Here is a 13,209-nt window from a genome sequence, read left to right as displayed (position 1 = left end):
TGGGCCTCCGGATCTGGAACCATCGGAAAAGGTGCAGAGACAAAACGGGACTTTAAAATGTCAAAGGCTACCTGCGCTTCCCGGTTCCACCTGAAAGACACCTTAGTGGAGGTTAAGGCTGTCAGCGGTGCAGCGATCTGACCAAAATTCCGGATGTAACGCTGGTAGAAGTTGGCAAAACCCAGGAAACGCTGCAGAGCCTTCCGGGAGTCAGGGACCGGCCACTGGGCAACAGCTTCAATCTTAGCGGGATCAGGCTTGATCCCCTCCGTAGAAATAATATGGCCAAGGAACGTAACAGACTCAGCGTGGAATTCGCACTTCTCCGCCTTGACAAACAACTGGTTCTCTAGTAACCGCTGGAGAACCCGTCTGACATGCTGGGTGTGTAATTGGAGAGAAGAAGAAAAAATCAAAATATCATCCAAATACACAAAGACAAATTGATTAATCATGTCACCCAACACGCTGTTGACGAGTCCCTGGAAAACGGCTGGAGCATTGGTCAGACCAAACGGAAGAACCAAGTACTCGTAGTGTCCCGAAGGGGTGTTAAATGCCGTCTTCCACTCATCCCCCTCCCGAATGCGCACCAAGTGGTAGGCGTTGCGCAGGTCTAACTTGGTGAAGACCCGAGCTCCCTGTAACAATTCAAAAGCAGAAGACATTAAAGGTAGGGGGTACCTGTTCTTGATAGTAATGTCATTCAAACCTCTGTAATCAATACAAGGGCGCAGGGAGCCGTCCTTCTTCTGAACAAAGAAAAACCCTGCACCAGCGGGAGAGGAGGAATGGCGGATGAGCCCAGCCTGAAGTGACTCACGTATGTACTTGTCCATGGCCTCTCTCTCTGGACCTGAAAGGGAATATAAACGACCCTTAGGCGGAGAAGAGCCCGGGAGGAGATCAATGGCACAGTCGTAGGGGCGATGCGGAGGTAGCGAGGTGGCCCGGGCCCTACTGAAGACCGCCCGAAGATCATGGTACTCCGCCGGAACACCAGTCAGGTCAGAGGGATCCTCCTGAGGAACACAAGACACAGAGACAGGACAAAAAGCAGCACCCAAACATGACACGTGACAAGACTGACTCCAGGCTAAAACAGAATTATAGACCCAATCAATGTGGGGATTGTGCTTGTGCAACCATGGGTGTCCCAGAACTAAAGGAGCCTTAGGGGAATCAATAATAAACAGTTCAATCCGCTCATGATGACTGCCAGCAATATGGAGGTCTATCTTGGGAGTGACGTGGGTGATGGTGGTAAGGGGACGGCCAGCTAATGACCATGCTGAAACGGGGCTAGCCAAAGGAACAAGCGGGATCTTCCAACGTTGAGCAGAGGCAGCATCAAGGAAGTTCCCCTCAGCCCCTGAGTCCACAAGGGCGAGTCCAGTGTGTGAATGACTCTGGAAGGAGAGTTGGAACGGCAGCTGAGTGCGTGTTGCAGGAGAGCTTGAGCTGAGAACCGTGCCCACCAGGACGCTCCGCCTCACTGGTGGACCCTGGCCCTTTAATGGGCACTGAAGGGCGAAGTGGCCTCCCTTGCCGCAGTATAGACACGCCCCCGACAACAGACGCTCCTGCTTCTGCCGTGGTGTAAGCCGTAGACGACCCAACTGCATGGGCTCCTCCTCCGAGGGCTGTCGGCTGGCTAAACTGGCTGAAGAGAACTCTAGGTGGCGCCACGGGGCGGGTGTTTGCCGTTGTTTGCGGCGCCGGCTGAGACGACCCTCAATGCGGAGCGCGAGACTAATGAGCCTATCCAATTCCCGCGGGAGCTCTATGGCCGCGAGTTCATCCGAAATGGCGAAATCCAACCCCTCAAGAAAACGAGCGCGCAGCGCGCTCTCATTCCAGCCGCATGCCGCAGCTAATGTCTGGAACTGGATAGCATAGTCAGTCACGGAGCTCCTCCCCTGAGACAGTCGTGATAACTGGGCCGCCGCCTCGTCACCCTGAGCAGAGCGATCAAACAATTTGGCCATCTCTTGACTGAAAACCGCGAAAGTGGCACAACAGGGAGCCCGCGATCTCCAAACGGCGATACCCCATTCGCGGGCACGGCCCGAGAGGAGTGTAAGGACGTAAGCCACCTTGGTCTCTTCATTAGCGTAACGCCGGGGCTGCAGAGAAAACACCAGCGAGCATTGGGAGAGAAACGCTTGACAGGCGTTAGGATCGCCATCGTAGACCGGCGGATTGTTGGCATGGGGTTCGGACTCGTGTGACATACCGGTGTGAGGAACGGGACCCCGGCTCGTTGCCTCTTGCTGAAGATCGTCCACCCGTGTGAGGAGTTCGGAGACTCGGGCACTGAGAACCTCCACATCCAGCGCGGTGGTGTTGAGCTGAGTGGCATGCTGCCCGATCAACACTCCCTGTTGAGCGAGAGCCGCGCGAAGCGGACCAGATCCCGCTAAATCCATGATATGGTCAGACTGTTCTGTCAGGAGAAAGCAGGCTGGATTCAGGTGCGGGTAAACTCAAGGCTTTATTCACAAAGCGGAGACAGAGAAGAAAGAGTCACGCTCCACAGGTTTCACTCGCAGTGACAGGATGAACAGCAGATGAGTCACGTTTCACAGGATTCACTCGTAGTGACAGGATGAACAGCAGATGAGTCACGTTTCACAGGATTCACTCGTAGTGACAGGATGAACAGCAGAAGCTACTAGGAGCTCTGGGCTTGTAAGAACTAGAGCAGAGAAATGAGCCAAACACACTGGAGCCTGAGGACAAGACACGACAGGGTGAGTACAAAGAACTGCTAGATGATCGGAGCTATTGGAACGAATAACAACAGTCTGACAATAGACAGAGAAACACAGGGAATAATAAAGGGGAAAAAATTAGAAGGACATAGAGAACAGGTGGCGAGCAATTATGGTTAACAACGGGGAACAAGGGAGGCAGGGAAAACACAAACAGGCAGATGTGGTGAGCTGTCACCATCCCAACACACACACACCCACACCCACACCAAAAAGACAGGTGATTAGCCCCGAGACCCGACACTCAGATTTGATTATTTTTATCCAGAGTGCTACTCCATAATCCAGTCATATTAGTTACACTACCTAGTGACTAAATAAGTCACATTGTATTATCACCAGTGACTAGATTATGAAATTCCACTCTGAGGGATTACTGGACCAAACATCTCTCTCCTAATTTGACAAGGAGGGAGTAAAAGATCCAGTCTCCCTAACCCCTCATTAAAGATAAAACATTGTTCTGCACTTCAGCACTTGCCTGTGGTTGTTACAGAGTAATAAATCCAAGAAATCCAATCCAAGAGTAATAAACATAAAAAATGTAACATCACAAAAATAGCATAGTTGATCTTCAGTCCATATGTTTTGTGCACTGTAGAGGCCATTTTGGTTACGCTCAAAAATCAGTTTCCCATCATCTTGACATCTTCACCAGGGAGACTCTTTGCGAGTCGTTGCAATGGTCTTTCCATCGTTGGCAAGGGTGGGTCATTACTAGCACGCCCTTCATCCCTCACTTCATGCTATGTGAAGTTGCTGAAGCTGGTTGGTGTATTTTAAGGTTAGAGATGTGAACTCAGGTGTCACTCTGTAACCATTTTGCTGATTAATTTCAAGGCTCTCCCTCGAGATCCTAACTGCACCCTCACTGGTTCCCTTTGATGGAGCGAAGCATTCCTTGGCCTTACTAGAACTGCTGTCACCTGTAAATGGAAAACTTCAGAGTTTTTTGTTAGTAATGTCGAGCATGCTAATTTGCTCATCTTGCTAGTCGTCGTTCTTGGTGAGACCTGTGGAAATGTAATGTGGGTTGAGGGCTGTCTTGGCCCCTTTTTTAGCTTTCACAATTCCAGTGCTGTCCTTACAATGAGAAAAGGGTGAATACCCATTTTTTATAATATAACAAAGAATTTGGTTTTACTCCATTATCGGCATCCTTATTATTTTTAAATTCATTTCAATTTTATTCTCAACAATTTGCTAATTCAGTTATCTCCTTTTGTTTTATAAACTAAGTTCCATTATATTACTGGATCATTTCCTATCTTGCTCAGTAGCATAGGCCTTTTGACCTGGAAAACACTCAACCCACTTTATTTATTTTAACAGTCAGAAAGACAATATTTTATCCTTTTGACACAGAATCAGCTCCATCATGATATGCTGAAAAGGAAAGTTAGATGTGGGGTGGACAGAGCAAGCTTGCTTTGCTCTGCCTTCCCATGTTATACGCTTGGGCCCACATTCATATTTGTATACAGCTGTTTTGGCAAATTGATTGAATTGCCTCAGTGTCTCGTCAGACACTCTCTTCATGCCATACAAAACCATCATTCATACTTTTTCACACACTTCCACATCCCTTTTTGGCCAAAAACATATTTTTTCTCAAAATGTCATCTGATTGTGAAATTAATTATTTTAGCTGTGGAACGGCACATTTTGTGTAGGATAATATGAACCTTTTATGTTAGACTCTACTTAGCGTAGACCTGCTATCATTCCACATAGTTTCTAGATGTCATATAACTGGGCAATATCAGTCACCATAAAGTTTAGTTTAACACCGCTGTATAAACCTCTTTTTCTTCCCTTTCTTTCTTCAAAATCTAATAGATTGATTTGTTTAGAATATTAGGCCTAGGCATTGGGCATTTGAGAGAGCCAATAATAATTTCTCAAATATCATGTGTTTGTCTAACTTAAAGTTTAGTCAAATACTTTTTTGTTATTGCTCATGAGCTACTCTGAGAACCGGATTGGAGATCTCTGCATAATTTAGGATCCATGACCAACAACATTTCCATCTTGTTATACCCAGTGGTTACAGCATATTTGATTTCTAGATTTTGGATCTTTGGAATAAGTTTTATTATTTTATTAAATCTAACCCTAGAAAGTTACCTTTAAACAAAATGGAGTGACCAATATTTCTATTTTCTCAACCATATATATATATATATATATATATATATATTTATTTCCCTATTTTGCATTTAGATATCCTTTTTCATTTTTTTCCCCAAAGAGCTCAGCATTGTTGTCAAGTATTCAGTTGTGCATTTTCCCCTAGTTGGTTAATGAAATAGGCCTTATTATGCCAAATCCAGCTCCGTGTTTATCTGATTGGTGAGTCAAGTACTCACTTCTGTCTGTCAAAACTATGTTTTCTTTAAGACATAAGGCTGGACTGGAACCTATTGAAAAGCAGATTGAGAATGTTAGTTAAAACACTGAATTTAAAGAAGTGCTGTGAGACCAGTGAATAATCAATATTAAAATAGTTAATAAAATAATGAAATAAAATAATTAACATTTGAAGCAGTCTCTCTAGTGTTCATTGAATATGCAGCACCTGTGCACTGAAGGGATGGAAGTCCTTCTGGTGACATCATCAGCCTGGGCTGTTGCACTGGGTCGTCAGTCTGTGATGGCACTCAAAGACCTGATGTTGTGGTGTATGGTCTCTGTTGGTTCTCTGCTTCTTCTCAGTCTGGCTTCTGGTTGCTTTCTGCCAGAGTTCTGTAGTTCACGATGTTCTCTTCACCCTCAGGAAAAGTCTCAAGTGAAAGATTCACCTTTTCCTGCTTTGCTTCAGTCTTTCTCCATGCTGAAGATTGCTCTCCTCTTTCAGGAGGGTATAGTGTCCATCAGCCCCTCCCTCTTCTTCTCTCTGCAGCTGTGTTTGCTGCTTTGCCATTTCTCGACAGACTCCAGCTCATTGGGTCCTTTTGTCAAGGCACTGTTCCAGAAGTCATCTGAAATTTTAACACTCAGAGACTGCATTAATCAAATGTAGCTATGTAACTTCTGACCAAATTTTGTCTGAGCAGTCAGCTCTTTTTCTAATTTTCACTTTTCAACCTCTTCTTTCAGTGCTTCCTTAGTAAAAACAAAATCATCTGGTTGAAAACAGCAGTTCTCTTATTCTATGTTAGTAAAGCAAGTTCTTCATTGCAGGAAAATAGCAAGCATTTTTTTCGTCTTTGCAAAATGCAGAAATAAGCTACCTTTATTATCTAAGTATACTGCAATAAAACAAAATAAACCCTTTTATAACAGCATGACATGCATATCGTAAAGTAAAGACTGGTATTGTTAAATTAATGTTTCCTAACCAACATAAAATAATTCCTATTATTGCAAATAAAATAATTTAATTTAAATATTTGAGCTACTAGTTCCCTTCCTTCTGGTAAAATGCCTATGGCTTTTGAATCAAAATGTCTATTAACTTGGTCACCCAATCTTGCTCTCATTCCGCATTGCACAAGTTATTTATTTTAATTAATTAATTTATTTCTTTAATATACACAAGCCCAATCTCTGAAACTCTGTAATGGATAAACTTTCATACTGTATCCCAGGGATAACAAGATACAAATTTTAGATGTCTTCACATATTAGATATTAAGTTTTACGCACATGCATCTTTTAAATTCATCTATTAATATAAGTTATTAAATAATAAATGCATATCTTATTTTAATTAATTTATTATTATTTTTATATTCTGCACAGTCCCTTTCTTGGAACATTTTTATTTATTTTTTCTCTAAAACAACATTCATACAGTTAACTTTATTGTTTTAGTGCTCCTGCACTTATCCGTCTCTGTAACCTAATCACTCTCAAGTGATGGTCCAGGAGGGGAGAGCACCTCTTGCTCCACCAGATATAGAATCTATTTTCTCACACCAACACAGCCAGTCACACAGACACTTACATTAAAACGTACATAAATACAGAGTACTCTACACTCTCCTGAGTGACCTGTCAGCTCTACTCGCTCTTTCACTGATACACTTCCTCCATAAAGTAAAAATCAGTACTATACAGGATTTTCTGCCTTCCCTAAGGACTTTTTCCGCCTTTCCGTTTCAGACCTCTGTATCTTACATATACAGAGCGGTATCCAAAGGACTTTTCCTCTATAATACATCTGGCTCACGTGTATTGCTGTCCCTTATAGGCCCAGCCCACAATGAACACAGACCATTGCATGCAATGTATTTATGCCTACACTATCCAGATTAAAATCAAGCCTTTTCCAAAAGACCTTTCAGTAAACCAAATATGTATATGCAGTTTTTCTTCTGGAAACAAAACCCTCCATTTTTATTTAATTAGTTCTAAATTTGGAAGAGCAGATTTTAAGTGACCTTACCGCTCAGAATTGACCGGTCAACAACACACACTAATTATATAAGCAAAAATGCTTACCTTATATTCTATGGTGGCCACCACTGTGTGTGTGTGTGTTGCTCATCAGTCAGCCCAAAAGCGGCCGTCCACTCTGCTGCTCCTTTCCAGTCCCTTCGTGGTCGCCAAATGTAGTGTATTTTCGTCTGCCATGGATCTGAGGAATCACACTGTTTCGGGGTTTTGTTTCCATAAAAAAGATTTTATTTTCAAGAGAAAATAAAACCGAGAAAGCTCTGCAGAACAGTCTGTCGAGTCTGTGTCGGTTCTCTATTTTATACAGTGCTTCTGAAGGCGTGCCCATGTTCAATACATTTCATGCATATGGTTCTGTTTATCAACTCTTTTACCTTTTATGGCGGTCTCTCCAGCTTGCTTTTAGGATGTAGAATTTATTTTAAGTGAAACGAGGGGGCCTAATCATATATTTTGTCTTATGTCAAAATAGGGTGTCCAACTTTACTATATGCTGTATTTTGGTAATGTCTGCACCAAGGAGGTCTGATCATATATTTTGTCTAATGTCCAAATAGAGTGTGCAGATGCACCATATACTATACCCCTGCACTCTCTGCACATTCCATTCTCAGGCAGGCCTCTACATACAGTCAAATGCATGATTATAACAGTAGAATAACTTCATACATAAATGGCTAGAGTCACATTGATTATGCCTGATTAGTTTACATATTGACCAATTAAAATCTTCCACACAAACAGGGATAGCAAAGACAGCAGGCAATTCCATTTCCAAATCAGATCCTGATAATGCTGATGCCCTTTTGAACAGGTCAACAGTTGCTGACAGGCTCTGTGGCACAATAGATAGCAAACTGGACTTCTAGACTGCCAGATGAGGGCATTCAAAGGTTAACTAATGGCACTTGGCCAACAATCCCAGAGGCTAGCTGGCCACCCCGAATCAGTTGTCAAAAAAAACATTTTGGGCTGTGCAGAGCCTGGCCGTTGGCCTCTTATCTGGATGCTTTAATCCTCTAAGTGCAGCTCCCTGGGAGAGTGTGTGCAGGTTGGTGCCGTGGCTTAGTTGGTTAAAGCTTGTGTCGTAAATATGACATACTGAATTCAAATCCCAGCACTGTCTTTGCTGGTAATCAAACACCACCTTGGGTTGTGTGGTTTTGCTTTGCGCAATCAGGCGGTACAGAGGAGCATCAGAGCAGCATGCGATTTCATTTGTCAACCACCCCTCAGCTGCTGCCGAAGAATTCTGACCCAAGTCAACAATACAGCAAGGCGCCGTGGCTTAGCTGGTTAAAGCGCTTGTCTTGTAAACAGGAGATCATGGGTTTGATTCCCAGCGGTGCCTTTTAACAGGTGGCTCTGCTCTGTGGGTTCTTTCTTGGAAAGGAAGCTCTTACAGATCCTCCACTTTTCCAACCACATACCAATTGCAGAGAGACCCACATATCTTGTCCTTCCCGCTCCCCAAATGCCTGAACTCAATTCAACGAACTGGCACAAGCCAGGAAAAAAACGCTCCACACATGGCTCTGTGGCACAATGCATAGCACATTGGACTTCTAGACTTCCAGATGAGGCCATTCAAAGGTTGTGGGTTCGAGTCCCACCAGAGTCGTTACTTTTGGCATTATGTTAATGGCGCTTGACCAACAAACACATATGCTCTCTGGCCACCCCTCCAGTTATAAAACTCTAAGTCTCACTTTCTTACTGGGTTCATGCAAGTTGGTGCTGTGGCTTAGTTGGTTAAAGCGCCTGTCTAGTAAACAGGAGATCCTGGGTTCGAATCCCAGCGGTACCTTTGCTGGTGATCAAGTGCTTCCTTGGGCTTTGAGGTTTTGCTCTCCATAAAAAAGGGGTGCAGAGGAGTGATAGAGCAGCATGGAATTTAATTTGCGAACCACCCCTCAGATGCTGCCAAGGATTGCTGCCCAGAGTCATCTCAACAATGCAGCATGGCTCAACTGGTCAAAGAGCTTGCCTTGCAAACAAGTGATCCTTGGTTTAGGACTGCTGCAAGCCTGGAAGGAGCTACTGCATGTGGCGCAGAGTGTAGCGCATTGGACTATTAGTCTGCGGTTTGAGGCCATATTAAATTAGTGGGTTTGAGTCAAAACAGATTGGTGACTTCTGGCCTTTCGTTTATCATTAAATTGCACACTTATGCCCTCGGGCAACAGAAAGTTGTGAAAAATCTCATAAGCTGACCAGCCCTTGGACCTTTGTCCTCACCGGTGGATGTTTTGATCAACTTAATCACCATCTGAGTGCTCTGCTTGGTGCCGTGGCTTAGTTGGTTAAAGCGTCTCTCTTGTAAACAGGAGATCCTGGATTCAAATCCCAGTGGTGCCTTCAGCATCCCTTGTGTGCCTCAAGTATGTGCTTTTCTGAGATCGGACTGCAAACAGGGATAGCAAAGGCAGCAGGCAATTCCATTTCCAAATCAGATCCTTATAATGCTGATGCTCTTTTGAACAGGTCAACAGTTGCTGATAGGCTCTGTGGCACAATAGATAGCAAACTGGACTTCTAGACCGCCAGATGAGGGCATTCAAAGGTTAACTAATGGCACTTGGCCAACAATCCAAGAGGCTAGCTGGCCACCCCGAATCAGTTGTCAAAAAAAACATTTTGGGCTGTGCAGAGCCTGGCCGTTGGCCTCTTATCTGGATGCTTTAATCCTCTAAGTGCTGCTCCCTGGGAGAGTATGTGCAGGTTGGCGCCGTGGCTTAGTTGGTTAAAGCTTGTGTCGTAAATAGGACATACTGAATTTAAATCCGAGTACTGTCTTTGCTGGTAATCAAACACCACCTTGGGTTGTGTGGTTTTGCTTTGCGCAATCAGGCGGTACAGAGGAGCGTCAGAGCAGCATGCGATTTCATTTGTCAACCACCCCTCAGCTGCTGCCGAAGAATTCTGACCCAAGTCAACAATGCAGCAAGCGCCGAGGCTTAGCTGGTCAAAGCGCTTGTCTTGTAAACAGGAGATCCTGGGTTCAATTCTCAGCAGTGCCTTTTAATAGGTGGCTCTGCTCTGTGGGTTCTTTCTTGGAAAGGAAGCCCTTACAGATCCTCCACTTTTCCAAACACATACCAATTGCAGAGAGACCCACATATCTTGTGCTTCCCGCTCCCCAAATGCCTGAACTCAATTCAACGGACTGGCACAAGCCAGGAAAAAAAAGCTCCACACATGGCTCTGTGGCCCAATGGGTAGGGCAATGGACTTCTAGACTGCCAGATGAGGCCATTTAAAGGTTGTGGGTTCCAGTCCCACCAGAGTCGTTACTTTTGGCATTCTGTTAATGGCGCTTGGCCAACAAACACATATTCTCTCTGGCCACCCCTCCAGAGTTATAAAACAAGATGTATGCAAGTTGGTGCTGTGGCTTAGTTGGTTAAAGCGCCTGTCTAGTAAACAGGAGATCCTGGGTTCGAATCCCAGCGGTGCCTTTGCTGGTGATCAAGTGCCACCTTGGGCTGTGAGATTTTGCTCTCTGTAAAAATGGGGTGCAGAGGAGTGCTAGAGCAGCATGCAATTTAATTTGCGATCCACCCCTCAGATGATGCCGAAGAATGCTGCCCAGAGTCATCTCAGCAATGCAGCATGGCTCAGCTTGTCAAAGAGCTTGCCTTGCAAACACGTGATCCTTGGTTTAGGACTGCTGCAAGCCTGGAAGGAGCTACTGCATGTGGCGCAGAGTGTAGCGCATTGGACTATTAGTCTGCGGTTTGACGCCATATGAAGTTTGTGGGTTTGAGTCAAAACAGATTGGTGACTTCTGGCCTTTCATTTATCATTAAATTGCACGCTTATGCCCTCGGGCAACAGAAAGTTGTGAAAAATCTCATAAGCTGACCAGCCCGTGGACCTTTGTCCTCACTGCTGGATATTTTGATAAACTTAATCCCTATCTGAGTGCTCTGCTTGGTGCCGTGGCTTAGTTGGTTAAAGCGTCTGTCTTGTAAACAGGAGATCCTGGATTCAAATCCCAGCGGTGCCTTCAGCATCCCTTGTGTGCCTCAAGCATGTGCTTTTCTGAGATCGGACTGCAAGCAGGGATAGCAAAGGCAGCAGGCAATTCCATTTCCAAATCAGATCCTGATAATGCTGATGCTCATTTGAACAGGTCAACAGTTGCTGACAGGCTCTGTGGCACAATAGATAGCAAACTGGACTTCTAGACTGCCAGATAAGGGCATTCAAAGGTTAACTAATGGCACTTGGCCAACAATCCCAGAGGCTAGCTGGCCACCCCGAATCAGTTGTCAAAAAAACCATTTTGGGCTGTGCAGAGCCTGGCCGTTGGCCTCTTATCTGGATGCTTTTATCCTCTAAGTGCCGCTCCCTGGGAGAGTGTGTGCAGGTTGGCGCCGTGGCTTAGTTGGTTAAAGCTTGTGTTGTAAATAGGACATACTGAATTTAAATCCCAGCACTGTCTTTGCTGGTAATCAAACACCACCTTGGGTTGTGTGGTTTTGCTTTGCGCAATCAGGCGGTACAGAGGAGCGTCAGAGCAGCATGCGATTTCATTTGTCAACCACCCCTCAGCTGCTGCCGAAGAATTCTGACCCAAGTCAACAATGCAGCAAGGCGCCGTGGCTTAGCTGGTCAAAGCGCTTGTCTTGTAAACAGGAGATCCTGGGTTCGATTCCCAGCAGTGCCTTTTAACAGGTGGCTCTGCTCTGTGGGTTCTTTCTTGGAAAGGAAGCTCTTACAGATCCTCCACTTTTCCAACCACATACCAATTGCAGAGAGACCCACATACCTTGTCCTTCCCGCTCCCCAAATGCCTGAACTCAATTCAACGGACTGGCACAAGACAGGATAAAAAAGCTCCACACGTGGCGCAATGGATAGCGCATTGGACTTCTAGACTGCCAGATGAGGCCATTCAAAGGTAGTGGGTTCGAGTCCCACCAGAGTCGTTACTTTTGGCATGCTTTTAATGCCGCTTGGCCAACAAACACATATGCTCTCTGGCCACTCCTCCAGACTTATAAAACTCTAAGTCTCACATTCTTACTGGGTTCATGCAAGTTGGTGCTGTGGCTTAGTTGGTTAAAGTACCTGTCTAGTAAACAGGAGATCCTGGGTTCGAATCCCTGCGGTGCCTTTGCTGGTGATCAAGTGCCGCCTTGGGCTGTTAGGTTTTGCTCTCTGTAAAAAGGGGGTGCAGAGGAGTGCTAGAGCAGCATGCAATTTATTTTGCGAACCACCCCTCAGATGCTGCCGAAGAATGTTGCCCAGAGTCATCTCAGCAATGCAGCATGGCTCAGCTTGTCAAGGAGCTTGCCTTGCAAACATATGATCCTTGGTTTAGGACTGCTGCAAGCCTGGAAGGAGCTACTGCATGTGGCGCAGAGTGTAGCGCATTGGACTATTAGTCTGTGGTTTGAGGCCATATGAAGTTTGTGGGTTTGAGTCAAAACAGATTGGTGACTTCTGGCCTTTCGATTATCATTAAATTGCACGCTTATGCCCTCGGGCAACAGAAAGTTGTGAAAAATCTCATAAGCTGACCAGCCCGTGGACCTTTGTCCTCACTGCTGGATATTTTGATAAACTTAATCACCATCTGAGTGCTCTGCTTGGTGCTGTGGCTTAGTTGGTTAAAGCGTCAGTTTCGTAAACAGGAGATCCTGGATTCAAATCCCAGCGGTACCTTCAGCATCCCTTGTGTGCCTCAAGCATGTGCTTTTCTGAGATCGGACTGCAAGCAGGGATAGCAAAGGCAGCAGGCAATTCCATTTCCAAATCAGATCCTGATAATGCTGATGCTCTTTTGAACAGGTCAACAGTTGCTGACAGGCTCTGTGGCACAATAGATAGCAAACTGGACTTCTAGACTGCCAGATGAGGGCATTCAAAGGTTAACTAATAGCACTTGGCCAACAATCCCAGAGGCTAGCTGGCCACACCGAATCAGTTGTCAAAAAAAAAACATTTTGGGCTGTGCAAAGCCTGGCCGTTGGCCTCTTATCTGGATGCTTTAATCCTCTAAGTGCCGCTCCCTGGGAGAGTGTGT

General features: G+C 45.2%; 7 non-coding genes across 7 annotated transcripts; all 7 read left to right on the top strand.

The window, feature by feature from the left end:
- Positions 1-8,452: 8,452 nt before the first annotated feature.
- trnat-ugu (transfer RNA threonine (anticodon UGU)) lies at positions 8,453-8,526 on the top strand. Its single transcript has one exon. It is a non-coding gene; the product is annotated as a tRNA-Thr (tRNA).
- Positions 8,527-8,908: 382 nt separating this feature from the next.
- trnat-agu (transfer RNA threonine (anticodon AGU)) lies at positions 8,909-8,982 on the top strand. The gene has a single exon. It is a non-coding gene; the product is annotated as a tRNA-Thr (tRNA).
- A 1,577-nt stretch (positions 8,983-10,559) lies between these two features.
- On the top strand, positions 10,560-10,633 carry trnat-agu (transfer RNA threonine (anticodon AGU)). Its single transcript has one exon. It is a non-coding gene; the product is annotated as a tRNA-Thr (tRNA).
- Positions 10,634-11,110: 477 nt separating this feature from the next.
- On the top strand, positions 11,111-11,184 carry trnat-ugu (transfer RNA threonine (anticodon UGU)). The gene has a single exon. It is a non-coding gene; the product is annotated as a tRNA-Thr (tRNA).
- A 589-nt stretch (positions 11,185-11,773) lies between these two features.
- trnat-ugu (transfer RNA threonine (anticodon UGU)) lies at positions 11,774-11,847 on the top strand. The gene has a single exon. It is a non-coding gene; the product is annotated as a tRNA-Thr (tRNA).
- A 376-nt stretch (positions 11,848-12,223) lies between these two features.
- Positions 12,224-12,297, top strand: trnat-agu (transfer RNA threonine (anticodon AGU)). Its single transcript has one exon. It is a non-coding gene; the product is annotated as a tRNA-Thr (tRNA).
- A 477-nt stretch (positions 12,298-12,774) lies between these two features.
- Positions 12,775-12,848, top strand: trnat-cgu (transfer RNA threonine (anticodon CGU)). Its single transcript has one exon. It is a non-coding gene; the product is annotated as a tRNA-Thr (tRNA).
- Positions 12,849-13,209: the final 361 nt, after the last annotated feature.

The sequence above is a fragment of the Carassius carassius genome, chromosome 28, assembly GCF_963082965.1.
Source record: "Carassius carassius chromosome 28, fCarCar2.1, whole genome shotgun sequence".
NCBI classification, from domain to species: domain Eukaryota; kingdom Metazoa; phylum Chordata; class Actinopteri; order Cypriniformes; family Cyprinidae; genus Carassius; species Carassius carassius.
The sequence above is the reverse complement of the archived record's forward strand: the minus strand, read 5'-3'. Positions and strand labels throughout refer to the sequence as shown.